Source organism: Xenopus laevis, chromosome 2L (genome assembly GCF_017654675.1).
Source record: "Xenopus laevis strain J_2021 chromosome 2L, Xenopus_laevis_v10.1, whole genome shotgun sequence".
In the NCBI taxonomy this organism is placed as follows: domain Eukaryota; kingdom Metazoa; phylum Chordata; class Amphibia; order Anura; family Pipidae; genus Xenopus; species Xenopus laevis.
Window position 1 is genome coordinate 143,929,697 of NC_054373.1, and position 16,130 is coordinate 143,945,826.

The window sequence follows — 16,130 nt, forward strand, 5'->3', positions numbered from 1 at the left end:
GCACACAGCTTTTTCTCGCTCCAAATGTATTAAATTTAATCGGAGCTTTTTCTTGTGGCAACTCCCATCCTCATCACTACTACATCACTACTACACAGTTAAATGCTTGGCAGTAAGATGTCCCACTTTTGGTGATTGGGTACCCTCAAACGTTCCTACTCCAGCTGCTCTATGAAATGACATTCTCACCTGATGTGTTTCACTGTCAATCAGTTTCCTCAGAGGCGTAATGAAGAGATGGCGTCTGAAGAGACAGAGTGGAATTACGCCTCTGAGGAAGCTGATTAACAGCAAAACACGTCAGGTGAGGATGTCATCTCCGGGAACGTAGTTGTGGGTATTGCCGATTACCGCAAGCAGGACATCTTTCTGCCCAGCGTTTAACTGTAAAGCAATCATTTTTTAGCACAACTGTAATGGCATTACCTTTTTACTTTTTAGCACATTAAAGGTTTTACACTATGGATGATGCACCTCTCTCTTCTTAACTAGTGAATTTCAGTGTTAGGCAGGCACTGAAGCAATGTTCTGTTCTTACCGAAATAGACATGATTCCCATTAGCTAGGGGTGTAGATCAATAACAAACATATTATGACTCCATCGTGCAATCTATAATGGCACAGTTGCCCCATCATTAAATATGCTATTTGTTTGAATAGGAGAACTAAACCCTCCCAGCTGCCATTGTAACTATTCAGACCTGGTTACAGTTACCCCTACCTCCTATGAACCCATCTAAACTCACTCTCCTGTACAACCCTAATCCCCAGTGCAGAATCTGTTTGGCCACAGCCGTTCTAGTTTTGGCTCCAACCATGGCCGGATTTACATAGTGGGCGCCCCTAGGCCCGCTGCTGTTCGTCGCCCCTGTCTCCTCGCCTTTACTAGTGCAAATTTTCATCATCTGGACTGGAGAAATGGGGATTGGTGCATGGGAAATGTAAAAAATTATTGTATCTCCAGTGCATCCCCAGTGTTTTTGAACCAATGTGGGTGTGGTTGGGCAGCATGCCGCCCCCCCTAAAATCCTGTCACCCACAAATCCGGGCCTGGCTCCAACTGCTGACCAGAAACATACATGGTGGAAACTAGGATGAGATTGCCATACATGGCAGCCGCCTACCCTGAAGCGAAGCTCTGCTTTTGATTTATATGCTTTTGATCTACAGTACTCTCTTGTTTTCCCTGTTTTTCTAAAGGCTGGTTTATTGGCTCACGGTGACAGTTTATTGGCTCACGGTGACCATTGTGTGTACAATGTAAATGATACAGGAACCTTAGATTGTAAGTGTCACTGGGGCAGGGACTTATGTGAATGCTGAACAATCTCTGTAAAGCACTGTGTAAACAGAACTATATAAAAAAGCATAATGAACAGTAATTGCCCTGGTAAAACAGGACAACCTCTGGAGAGTTTGGGAGCCCCTCAATTTATTTTGCTGTGGGGCCCAGTAACATCTAATTATGCCACTGCTATTATCCAACACATATGAATATTTTTAAATAAAGTGATGAGCTATTACTCAGTACTTTAGTAGGACTGTTGTTAGACTCATTGTACAAGGAGGGCAGTGGGAGCACTCCAGGCTAAAAAAATACGTTTAAATACAATGGAAGTGCAACTGACATCTTATTAATCAATGCACATTCCCTGGTCCCCTGTCTCACAAGTAATTCAATATATATGCTAGTGCATGTGTGAATAAAAACAAAGGTTTTTAGTTACAAAGTTATGATCATAAAATTGGTAAGATACCATACCACGTCAAGGTAAACCCCATACAGTGGTCCCTAACTGTTTAACTCTGGTCAATAGTATAAAGTAATAATCCTTAGGAGCAGTGTCTCCTGACCTTGGCTTTGGTTTTAATCAGAGGGCTAGATCCTCCCCTGCCACTGACTAATGCGGCTTTTAAGAGAGAGTAATTGCCCGATGCCCCCCTTGTATTTTTGTCTTGTAGCCAGAAGCAGGCGCTGCTTCAAAGTGGTTTGTAGCACCCCCTACCCGCCCCTTCAACTAAAGTGGTCCCATGCCTAAAAATGGGCATTAAGTTGCACTTCCATTGTATTTAAACATTTTTTTTTAGCCTGGAGTGCTCCCGCTGCCCTCTTGTATCATTGCTAAATGAATAATGTGTGAAGAATTACTCAGTACTGTTATAAAGGAAACTTTTATTTACTTAATATGGTTTGAAGAATTTCCAGGATTGCTGTCCTCTGATGCCTAATGATATAATACACCCTTGTCTGGTTATTTATCTTTTACTAGTTCTCTTCTGTGCTCTTCTATATCATCAACTGTATGTTTGTATTAAATTATCTTCAGATCATTTTCAGGACTTCTTTGGAGGCAATTGAATTAAATAATGCTTGTTATGAATGGTCATTTTATTTTCCATAATTCCAGTAGCTTTAGACAATAGACCCTTGATTGTTTCCTAAAAGAAAATGCAGCGTGAAGAAGTATTCTAAACAGAAGGCAGACAGATAAACTCCAACATGACAAACTTTATGGTAAAATAATGTCAGCAATAATACCACCAACTTGTTCCCTTGCTTGATTTCACATGATGCAGCTTTGCTTGATGGGACGCCGCAATAATCATCTTCATTTATTTATAGAATGCCAGCTATGTACCAGTTATCTGGCAGTTTAGCAAGGTCGATATTGGGCTCACCTTTATTTTGTTAAAATATATTTGACTTTAAACAAACAAGTGTCCATCAAGTTCAACCCCTTCAAATGACCCCAGTGTGTGTACACACACACACACACATATATATATACTGTATACTGTATGTATGTATTCTCTATGATTCTTAGCATTTGGCCACTGTCCATTTCCCTAAAAATAGGTTGGAAATCACCTATTGCTATTGTAGTTATTGTCCTGAGAGCTTGCAGCAAATGTTCGGATCTTCTTTTAAAACTGTATAGCAGTAATCCCCAAACAGTGGCACGTGAGCAACATGTTTCTCCCAGTGGCTTTGTACATAGCTTGTATATATTTTACCTGTATCCAGTCATGCTGTGTTTTTATTTAGTTAGTGCTCCACTATGTTCCATATATAGCACAGTATAGTACAGAAGGTCCACAAGTTGGGCCAAAACTTTGGTTCTTATGCACATATATATATGAAGCAGCAGTGCTAGTGCAGCTTGTACCCACAGTTGATAATCCTTGATAGAGCTATCTAAGTAGCTATATATTTCCATCTGACCACTGTACAGGAGTTATAACAGACAAATCAGCTGACACTTCCTTGTGTGCAATGCCCCAGCAAGCGCCTATTTTGACAAACAGAAGCAGCTTTCCCTGGGTGTGAGAAAGGTTGTGTACTCATAACTTGCAGGAGGAGCTCTTATTAAATAGTTAAGAAAAATAAGTTTTGTCTAATGGAAGACAAATGTTAGTCGTGTGAGAAATACTTTAAGGATTAGTAGAGGCCAATGACCCCCTGTTCTGATACTGCATATTGTTTTGGGACTAGTACCTACAGTGGGGTTGAGCAGGTCTTAGTGGGCCTTTAAATTCTTTGATCAGGTTCAAGAAGGAAGAGATGCCACCTGCTAGGCTGCAAGGAAACTGCTGAGGTCAGCCAGGAGGAGAGCCCTAAAACATCAACCCTGATTGGTTAGATGGATTATAGGGACTGGTTGGATTATAGGGATTAAGGACTGGTTGAATGAGTCCAGTAGATGGTAGCGTGGGTATGGTGGCACTGACTAAAATATTAATTAGAGTATTATTACAGAGTGAGTTTGCCTTTACTACCTAAAAAAGAGCTGAGTTGGACAGTTACCAAGCTGATACTATACTATGCAGCCAAAGAGGCCCCTTGTATCCACAGTCCAGGTTAAATCATGTTATTAGAGATCTGTCCCATCTCGTTTTAATTCTTAAAATTTACACTTTTTAATCGTGAGCTCCTCATACTTTAATTTCTTGGTGGAAACCCCGGAAGGATATACCTTGTAACCTATTACTTCCAGTGTCTCCCATTATTACCAAAGACATTTCCCAGGGGGTAAGGTGGGTATTGTGCCCTATTCTATTTGAATGTAGCTCCACATTTACATATGCATAATGCTGCTAAGGATATTGATGCTAAGGGAAATGTATCTGATTAATAATAAATACATCTGGAAAAATAGTTTGCTAAAATGAGTGCTTCCATTTTTACATTATAAACTAAACATAAAAATAGTTGACATACAGTTATAGAACAATCTGTTTTGTAAAAGAAGGAGGAACTTTGACTCATTCAGAAGATGAGATGAGTCAACAAAACCATTCCTAGTTTATTGTTTATTGTAGCACTGTATGAACTGAATACATATACAGTAAGGGTGGTGGCAACAGGGAGATTAGTCACCCAGCGACAAATCTTCTCTACGGCAGGCGACTAATCTCCCCAAAACGCCTTCCATTGGGGTAGAAATAGATTCAGATTTCCGAAGTCACTCGAAGTGAAGTCACCCAAAAAATCCTGTATTCTTGCCAGCGGGAAGGCATTTCAGGCAGATTAATCGCCTGCAGTAGAGAAGATTTGTCGCTGGTTGACTAATCTCCCCGTCTGCCACCACCCTAATAGTAGCGACAAATCTTCTCTACTGCGGACGACTAACCTCCCCAAAATGCCTTCCCACTGGCAAGAATACAAAGCATTTCGGGAAGATTAGTCACCTGCAGTAGAGAAGATTTGTCGCTGGTTGACTAACCTCCCCATCTGCCACCACCCTAATAGTAGTGACAAATCTTCTCTACTATAGACTTCTAATCTCCCCGAAATGCCTTCCTGTCTGCAAGAATACAAAGCATTTAGGGGAGATTAGTCACCTGCAGTACAGAAGATTTGTCGCTGGGTGACTAATCTCCCCGTCTGCCACCACCCTAATTGTAGAACATAGTAATGTGTGAGCCACAGTATGAGAAATAATGGAAGATAAAAAAAATAAATTGAATGTTTTTTTCTGATTAATTCCTTGCATGTACCCACTGCAGTCAAGATGTGCTAACAATTCCACTCCCCAAAGTATGAACCCTGTGTATGTGTCTGGAGAAAAATTTGAATGAAGGATGAACTTCATCCACATCACTTATATCATTGTATTGAAGTTTCAAGGGGTGTCATGGTTTAAACTGACCAATTGGAAATAAATATTTAATTGTGCTTATGGCATGATAAAAAGGCCAGTTTCTACTCTTACATTGTAAGATTAAATTGTTGAACAAGGTGGCTCAAAACACAATGTATTTCTAGTAATAACGTCCATTTGCCATATCAAGTAAGGTTGGCTTAGCCCAGTTTGATTACTCTTTTAAAGTATCTATTGAAACTAATGCATTTCTAAGTTAGCTATTCCAAAAATAGCCTGATTTTAACCTGGTGATGTCAAACAGAAGTGAAGTTGTGCAGGTTCTTTTAGCAAATTAAATTTTTACTCATGAAACCACTGTAAGGTTGCTGCACATATCCTTTACTACAATTTTATATCCTGCCAAAACTGATAACCCAGTGACATTAACATATTTCCTTCTTTACTTCTATCTAACTACCCCCCCCCCACGTGCCCTTTTACAGGTTCCTTTTACGTAATACAAATGATTACATACTTCTCACATGTCTTTTCAGTGATCATCTGCTCAGCTGAGTCATGCCTACATTCCACTGCTAATTCTTTCTGCAGATCCTTTGGTATCATGACTGCCTTTATTAGGGTAGAGCCTTGGAGTCCAAACCGGATACTTGGGTTCAGGTGAGCTGGCTAGATTGTCAGATGATAAGTAAACTTTGACCATAAAAAATCATACAATGTACAATGGACGTTACTGCATTTCTAATAACATACCTATCTTATTGTATGTTCATCCTTGCTTGTCACTGAAACACATGACTTTGTCTTGCTAATTCAAATTGTAATAAACTTGAATATGAAAAAAAATCATACAAAATCCAATTGTTCAGATCTTGAGGACCTAAAATTGTCCCACATGTCACAGAATTTAGAGGCACAATGTCGCACCTCCCTTTCGATAGTTTGTGGATCTTAAGTGAGTATAAATGTGCATTCTTTTCTTTCTTCATGAAAAGTGCATTGGGTATGCTTATTTTCTGGATGTTTATATATTCTAAAATGTAGTATCTAAAGCAGTGATCCCCAACCAGTAGCTCATGAGCAACATGTTACTCACCAACCCCTTGGATGTTGCTCTCAGCGGCCTCAAAGCAGATGCTTATTTTTGAATTCCTTGACTTGACTTGAAGGCAAGTTTTGGTTGCATAAAAGCCAGATGCAATGCCAAATAGAGCCTCATTTAGGCTGCCATCCACATAGGGGCTACCAATCACAGCCCTTATTTGGCACCCCAAGAACTTTTTGCATGCTTGTGTTGCTCCCCAACTCTTTTTATTTTTGAAAGTGGCTCATGGGTAAAAAAGGTTGGAGACCCCTGATCTAAAGGATAGGGTAAAACTGGTCAAATGCAAGGTCTCCAAATGACAGGATCTATTGTGATTTGGCCACCCACATTCTGGGACACATCAAGCTGATTGACAGACAGTGAGAGTCCCTTATAAGAAATGGTACAGTAAAAAAATCATACAGTTTGCTAACAGTCATCCATAGGGCAAGGACTGCATCAACATGACAATGCGGCTCTCATCCGATGGGATTTTTAAACCTGCCCAGGACTGAGTAGGCAGCTTTTATTAGCCTGTGTATTGCCAACTTAAAGGGCAAGTCAACCCCAAAATAAAAATGTACCTAATAAAAGAAAACATAATTCTGAGCAACTTTCCAATATACATTTATTAATACTTTTCAGTGCTTTTAAAGTTTTTTGTAAAAACAATTGCTATTGGAAGCAGCATTTGCTTAACTCCTGGTTGTTACTTTTTAAACAAGTCTGAGTTCCCCAACAATGACAGGTCTGTTATCAGCTGCCTTGTCTTACATTGTAACAATCTGATCCATCAGGTCAGAGACTAGAAATGGACAAACACTGCTTTTAATAGCAAAACATACACAAATAATTTAAAAACACTAGGAATTGGAATGAATCAATATTGCAAAGTTGCTTAGAATTAGGTTTTTTTATTTATTAGGCAAAAAAAACATTCCCTTTGATTAATTGTTGTGGTGCATTTTACCGAAGTCACATAAAATTGGTAATGATTGATATTTGCATTGGATCGTCTCACCCCCTACTGTCAATCAGTGATCAGCATTATCAGTAGTATTAGCCCCCAAGGAGAGAGAGAAAGAGTGAGATTGCACACTGTAAAAGCTGTCTGGTCTGTTATTTGAGCAGATGCTAATCATAAAACTGGTAAAACTGGACAGTCTGGTTTAGATAAAGATATCTAGAAACTCCTGTATATATAATCTTGTTACATATCCGATGTTCTTGTTTAGAGAAGCTCTGACATGTCAGTGATAACCCCACCTTTTTTGTCCTGGTGTCTTTCTTATCTTCTCTTCGCATGCTACAAACAGGTTCATTTTACTGTGCTGCCTAATTATTCACATAATGAGTGGGCAACTCTGTAGGGCAGCGGGATTGAGATTGACAACATTTGAAAATGTTACAAGTTGCTTTACACCCGTTTTGAAAACACAGAATGAAAAGGTAAATCTGGATGAAACAGGAAGATCTGAGAGCTCTCTTGTCAATGTAGAGCACTAAAATGGATGCAAAAATTCTATTAACAATAGAACAACAATATTTTGTACCAAGCACTGACAGTCTAAAGTGAAAAGAGGAAGAAAGCTTTATGATGTCAATAAACAGATATAAACCTTTTAAGTAAAAACATGTTTCAGGCCAATGTCCTCGATCAACATTTATTGCCATGTTTTAAAGCCACAGTTCACCTTTAACTCCAAGTTACAAAGCATTATGGGTTATCTACTTTAAAAAAAATGATGGTCATTGCTTTTGTGAAAGGAGATAATAGGCATCCACTCTCCATCTATACACTTCACATATTGGAATGGGTGAATGCAAAATGCCTAATGCAATCTATATAACTGGATACTGTCAGCAGTCCTATTCAGGCTAATGTCCAAGATCGAAACCGCTTTTAATTATGCCATCTAATATACAGAAAGGTAGCATTCCTAAAACTTAGTCTCCTGTATCTGTGTGTATAACGACTCTCCACTGAAATTCAAATGCAAGCTGGCTTCTAAAAAGACACAAAATTCGGAATGTTTTACAGCCAACCCACACATGATTTTTTTTCATCCTATCTGAACAATCCCCAGCCACATATTGATTGAAATGTTGACTGATTTGGCCTCACAAGGAGTCTGCCAGTTCACTCTAGAGAGGCTTATCTGACAGCCAGTATCTGTCCATGTAATGTAAAGTAATGGTAGGTTCTGTTCTATGGGGTGTATCGTTTGTCTTTCAAACAAATAAGAAGCAATAAAGGAGTACATTTAAGGGTAAGGCCACATGAGGAGATTCGGGGAGATTTTGTCGCCTGGCGACTAATTGCCACGTCTTTTGTGCGACTATCTCCCCGAACTGCCTCAGCGTTTTTCCCCATAGGCTACAACACAAAGTCGCCTGTGCTAATGCACATGCGGCGATGCGTTTTCAATAGTCGCCCAAAGTTGCCTCACTGAGTCATTTCGTTACATCGCCGATTTACTAACGGGCGTTGGCGTAAATTCGCTAGCGAAGTGGACCTACTCTAGCGCTACTTCGCACCCTTAAACCAGGCGAAGTTGCACAATGGCGAAGGGATGACGTAACTACGCTAATTCACTGACTTGCACATTTTACTGAATGTTACCTCTTGCACCAGACTTGCCTTCGCCACCTCAGACCAGGCGAATTGCAATAGAGAAGATAGGGATTGTTTCAAAAAAGTTGAAAAAAGTCCCAAAAACGCTGGCGTCTTTTCCTTTTTTAAGGGTGATAGGCTGTAAAAGATCCAAATTTTTTTGGGGGCACCCTCCTTCCCACCTACATTTCCCAACATATGGCACCTGAATTATACAGTGGGCACATGTATAGGGCAAAATAACAACTCTATTTTATTTAATGAAGCTTTCCCAGCCTTGTGTAGTTGAATGTAGTTGCTGCTACATATACGTCCATTCAACATTAACTTGGCGCCGTATGCAAATTAGGCATCGCTAGCATAACTTCACTTTGCTTGACGAATTAACGCTAGCACAACTTCGCTACCGTTCGCCTCCCTAAGCGCAACTTCGTATTTTAGTGAATTAGTGGCGCCCTGGTGAAACTTCGCCTGGCAAAGTGCGGCGAAGCCTGCGCTATCGTAACTCCGCAGGTTAGTGAATTTGCCCCTTGAAATCAAAGTCTAATGTTTTATGAATCTGTTTAATATTAATGATTTGAATTACAAATATGGGCTGTTTTTGTAGTTGCTTGGGTGTAGTTGCATTTACTAAAGTGTGAATTTTCTCTTCAACTAACTTCACCACAGTTGGCCTCACTTCGCCAGGTCTATTTACACAACACATCTCCAGTACACTTTGGCGAAAAGGGTACCACTCACACTTTGACAAATAACTGTATTTTCGCTAGAGAATCTTCATTGGAGAAATTATGCAAAACTTCTCTAACGTTTTCACTAGCGAATTGTCCTCTTCGTCTATTAGTAAATTGCAGAATTTTCTGGGAATTGTCATTTTGGTGAATTTCAAAAGAGACCAAATCCTCAGATTTAATACAAAGTGGTCATCTATCTTCGCAGTTTGACACTGAGCACTCTCCTGTTGATCTTTAGGATTCTAAACCTGGTTCCTGATTCCAGCTTTCTGATTCAGCTTTTTGATGTGGCTTGTTGCCCAGTACTGAATGTTCTCTGATCCTGACCTTGTTTATTGTTTATGAACTTCTGCTGCCTGCTTTTGACCCCGGCCTGTTTGACCTATGCTTCCTGATTGTACCCAGCCTGCTGTTACCTCAACATAACAGTCCTGTTTCTTCCACCCGAGTGGACCCGCTTCCTGTCGTCCCCCCCACATTTGCTGGTTACCTTTCTTCTACTTGGCATGGGCAAGGAGTGCTACTCTGCTGAGTGTGACTGAGCTCTCTACACGTAAAGCTGAATCTACATTTAAAAAATCAGAAATGTGAGTCTTAAAGGGAAAATATAAGCCTGAGCTCATTCTGTTGAGCATGAATATTATTTGAACTTCCAAAAATAAATTAATTTCTTTTTGTTACACAGATATACTTGATTCCAGAGACTGAAAGGAAATCATGATAGTCTGTCTGCTTGCTGGGGCCAGTTACCCACCCCACTTAGGTTCATTGTGTAAGCCAAACTCCTTGACCTTGTTCCATTGTGAAGTGATAGATTATGGGACTTAAAGTTGCTTTCCCAAGAATCTGTGCACCACCCATAATGTAACTATGTAACAGATACTATGTAATATTTAATATATCGGTAATATAATTTTGTGTAAGTACTATGGTCAAAGTACAATTCACAAAAAAATTTCTATTGTGTGGAATGGTGTTACAAATTATATTCAAGGTAGACAGCTAGTTAACAATGTCACTGACATCTTTCAACAAATAATCTGTATTATTAATGCATATGTATTTGTAATATTTAAGTGTATATTAGGTGTGTGTTTGATATATGGGCCTGTGTGTGTCATCTCACAAGAAAGTGTGAATGAGCAAAGCTGGCCATACATGGGCAGATCTGCTAATTTGAAGAGGTTGCCAAATGAGCGGATCTTGCACCTTGAGTGGGCGATCACAAGGCCAGGAATGCATCAATGCTGTCCTTGACCCAACGGGAATTTTAATCCTGCCCAATCGACAATGAACTAATTCTACATACTACCTCCTGTTGCCAAACTGGGTGAGTTTCAAACACCAGTTGTCCCCTTATCTATTGCATGGAGAGAATGCCATGAATGGAGAGGATTCCTCTCATCTCTAGTGAGAGTCTAGTGAGAATTTTATGATGCACCTTCTTTATACGTTCTGCTTGAAACTCAGTCCAGACAGGTAGCATAAAAGAGATTGACAGTATAAAGTGCATGCCAGTTTTGTATTTTGCTTAGTTCTTGCATGTCAAATTAAAGTTTTGGATTTTTAGGTTGCCTTTGGTCCAGTCACATTTTGGGAACTATGCTATATGCAAGACTGCTGTCCATCCAGGGAGAAATATAGAGATCACAATTCTCCATTCAGTTGCAGCCATTTTACATTCAATAAAACGAGAAAGCACTAGCTATGGTAGATTTGTCACTTTCATATCCTTGAGAGCTGTTCCCTAAGGAGTTCCCTTACTTAAGTCAATAACTGTGCTCCATACACCAAATATTTGTGCAAGATGTTATTGGATAAGGATGCAATCAAGGAACACTGCTGTAATTTGAATACAACTGAAAATGTCACATTTGAAACACTGGGATAAAAATGAATAAATTAGGAAAAGCAGATAATAGAGGTGGCTCAGCTTTGTGTTGAGCCCAGGATAATCAGGGTAAAAAATAAACTTTCTAGAAATCCATCTGATAATACCTGTCAGATCTGAGAGCGTGAAAACCAGTGGATTAGGCAATAGGATATGGATTATCAAAGACATCCTTTAACACCAATTTTCCATTATCTGACTAAAATCCACCACTGCCATCCAGCCCCATGTCACAGGTTCTGTTTAAATTGATGTTAAGTTACAGCCCTGTTACCTCTTCCTACTACCTGCTTAAGGCTAAGGCCACACTAGGCGATAGCGCCGCGATTTGACTCGCGGCGACTTTTCGCCGCGACTTTTAAGCCGCAATCGCTGGGGAAACTTTTGCGCTGGCGTCTATGGGGAATCGCGAAAAATCGCCAGAGTAAAAACACACGCGGCGATCTTTTTTCTATTGTCGCTCGAAATCGCCTAGCGAGGCAATTTCGAGCGACAGTAGAGAAAAGATCGCCGCGTGTGTTTTTACGCTGGCGATTTTTCGCGATTCCCCATAGACGCCAGCGCAAAAGTTTCCCCAGCGACTGCGGCTTAAAAGTCGCGGTGAAAAGTCGCCGCGAGTCAAATCGCGGCGCTATCGCCTAGTGTGGCCTTAGCATAAAGGAGACGGAAAGTCTGCTTGCACTTTGGGGTGCCAAATGTTAGGCACCCCCAAGTGATTGTATTGACTTACTTGAAACCCCGGGCCAATGCTCTTATTGGCAGAAAACGGCACCGGCCTGGGGTTATTCCAGTGAGCACCACAGAGAGATCTTCTTCCTGCTTCCTCTTTCTTTGCGCGATTGTGCATGTGCAGTAGAACGAATAGCCGAACTTCAACAAGAAAGTCAGCTGTTTCGTTCTACTGCACATGCATTTGCCCCGCAAAATTTTAAAGAAAGAAGAAGCTCTCTCTGTGGTGCTCGCTACAAAAACCCCAGGCCTGTGCAGGTAAGTCAATACAATCACTGGGTGGTGCCTAACATTTGGCACCCCCAAGTGCAAACAGACTTTCCTTCTCCTTTAAAGCACACGCCAAAATGTTATCCTGCATTCAGAAATTAAATTACTTGTCCTTGCTACCAGCCACTGCTATCCTGCCCAGCAACTTGGGAACCACTGCTTTCATTTCTTATTGCCCACATGCACAAAAATACTAAAACTTTTTAAATTCTATACAACCACAGCGATAAGTGGGTCACTTCAGGTACTAAATATGAGTCAAATATCTACTGGTAGGCTTGAAATTCTGTTGGGCAAGAACAGCATTAGCACATTGCCCCCCAGGCCAACACTTGGATCAGTAAATTTGCCCCAGTGCTTAGATGGCCAAATTAGGGTTAGATTAGCTCATCTTGCGACCTCACCAAACAAGCAGATCTCAATGTCTGCAGACAGCCTAAGGGTGGCCGTACACATGTATGGACCAATAGGGTTAATATGCCCCTATGACTTTAAATCCCTACCCTTCCACATTTCCCTAGTCGCTGGGCAAAAGCCCATGTATCTAGTTTATCATTTACCTATCCTAATTATTGGTTGAATGGGGTTATGACCACTTCCTGCCACACTTTAATATAGTGCTTGGAATGGGGCGTGTCTTCCTCTTTGGCTCCTGGTGTCTGCCTGGGTACACCAACGCCCAGTAAAGTCATTTTACCCTAGGGACCTGAACCTTTAGTTAAGTCAGGGAGCAGGGACCCCGTGAACGAGGCCAGCTAGTGACAGGATAAGATCTGTTATAGACTCTCTAGGAGAGTAAGATAGTGAGGGAAGAGAGAAAGAGCAGCTTTGTACTCCATCAAGGATCTGTAGCAGGGAGTAGCTTCCCTAGGCTCCTAGATTTCCTACAGTGAAGGGACCATAGTGAATAGGGTGTCAGGCTTAGATTCTTCTCCCTGACCACCTCTCGGTGGGATCCAAACCACTACCAGCTATTTCTGCCTGGAGGTCTGCCTTACTACTTGACTACATCCACAGGGGGCCACATTAAGCTGTCTCATCAACCTGTCCTAGCCTGCTGGTGTTATTCTGCATATGCCTCAATGTGCTGTGAGTAACCCTGTTTGTCATTTGTCTCTAACAAATAAACTGTTGCTATCTGTTTTACTGCAAGAACATTCTGGCATCCATTCTTTTACCTCTGTATTGCACAGTAGCCTGTGGGAATTGTAGTTTCACTACACCACACCTTCAGTTCTTTCACTTAGCAAAGGCCCTGCTTTAAAAGACCAACAACATCAAATTTTTTTTTAAATAATTGTTAGTACACATCAAAAAAAAAACACCAACACAAATTATACTTTAAAATCACAAAGCCTTTATTAAGAAATAACTTACAGAAACTCCACTTCCTGTCCTCTTCAGAAAAGGCGACAGGGCGACCATCCATTCTGCTGCACTCGATTTCTCCTCCTGGCTATTCTACTGACAGCGTGTGAAGGAGCAACATGGATGCCTCATGGATGTGATGCAGTGACTGCCCGGGCCCCCTCCTCCTCCTATACTCATCCTGCACGATAGACTGATGATGAGAAGCGGCCGCTGCTGCCGCAGCCAACATTGATCCGCTGCTCCCTCCACCGCCTCCACTACCACCGCTTCTTCCGGGGTCAAGGCTGCCACTTCGATCTGTAGTGCAGCAGGACTTTCAGTAGCGGAGGCAGCGGTGGTGCAGGGAGTGGTGGAGGAGGGGGGAGCGGCCAGTCGCTGATGATGGGAAGCGGCCACCGATGCTGCAGCTGCCATCGATCCGCCCGGCCAGTCTGGTGATGAGAAGCAGCCGTTGCTGCAGCTGACATTGATCCTCTGCTCCCTGAACCGCCTCCACTACCACCGCTTCTTGCGGGGTCAAGGCTGCCGTTTCCGTCTATAGTGCAGCAGGACTTTAAGTAGTGGAGGCAGCAGTGGTGCGGTGGAGGAGGAGGGTGCCGGACAGTCACTGATGATTGGAAGAAGCCGCCGCTGCCGCAGCTGCCATTGATCCGCCCGGCCAGTCTGATGATGAGAAGCGACCACCGCTGCAGACCACATTGATTTTCTGCTCCCTCCACCGCCTCTACTACCACCGCTTCTTCCAGGGTCAAGGCTGCCACTTCCATCTATAGTGCAGCAGGACTTTCAGTAGTGGAGACGGGCAGGGATGCGGTGGAGGAGGGGGGTGGCGGGCAGTCGCTGCCATTGATCCGCCCGGCCAGTCTGATGATGAGAAGCGGCCGCCGCTGCCACAGCCCACATTGGTCCGCTGCTCCCTACACCGCCTCCACTACCACCGCTTCCTCCAGTGTCCAGACGGCCACTTCTCATCTATAGTGCAGGAGGAGTATAGGAGGAGGAGGGGGCCCGGGCAGTCACTGCATCGCATCACATCCATGAAGCATCCATGTTGCTCCTTCATACGCTGTCAGTAAAATAGCCAGGAGGAGAAATTGAGCGCTGCAGGATGGATGGTCACTCTGTCGCCTTTTCTGTAGAGGACGGGAAGTGGAGTTTCTGTAAGTTATTTCTTAATAAAGGCTTTGTGATTTTAAAGTAAAATTTGTGTTGGTGGTTTTTTTTTGATGTGTACTAGTGAATTTTTTTTTTTTAAAAATGTTGATGTTACTGGTCCTTTAAGTGTTAGAGTCTAATGTAACCCATGCTCCAATCACTAGCTGGAAATTAACCCTGTTTGGTCTAACTAGCCCAAAAATAGTGTTAAACACATACAATTACGATCTTTCCCACAACCATTTTCTCTACAAATGTTAAGAGCTGAATCATCGGATATGCTGGTAGAAACAATAGAAGTCTATGCCTATGACTAAGTGTCCTAGTAACACGAAACGCGTAAGGCATGAGTTGTTTATACAAATAAAATATTTCTATTTTTACTTACTACTAGTCTGATCTATGCGTGACCTACTCGAGTGCCTTGCTCCAACATTTTGTTTCTTCATATACGGATTATCCGCTCCCTTGAGCTGAGGGCCTGGGGCAGGAGCACCTAGGCCACCCATTCAATTTGGTGAGTTATTCTACTGGCGAAGTGTTAATGCTTAAACATATTGTTTTGATGTGCAGTACTGATGAGACTGTTAGCCAAGGTTTTTGCCGATATTGGTCGCCTCGTGTCCAACCTTAAGAGAAAGCATGTAGCCAGGGCCGGAACTAGGGGTAGGCAGAGTAGGCGACTGCCTAGGGTGCAATCATGGGGGAGGCACACTTTTAAGGGGATTCTTTTTTTTAAACCTTGGTTTGCTTGGCCTTTAATAGTTTTTCAATTTTATAAACCACCTATCCAACCCCCTCTTGCCGTGATCACTCCCCACCTCCCTCTTGGCTGCTGGCACAGGTACATATTTGTGGGCAATATCTTAGCTGCTGCTTGCACATGTAAACAGATGATTAGGGGCAATATGATGTATTTTTGGCTGCTGCTGGCACTGATATATATTTGGAGGCAATATGATGTATTTTTGGCTTCTGCTGGCACAAGTACATATCTGGGGGCATTATTGTGGCTTTTGTGGCTGCTGCTGGCTCAGGTACATGGGTCAATAGTTGGCTGCTGGCACAGGTACCAAATGTTTGGGGCGGTATGATGGATTTTTGGCTCCTGCTGGCACAGGTACAAAATAGGGGCAATTTGATGCATTTTTTTTTGGCTGCCACTGGCATAGGTACAGAT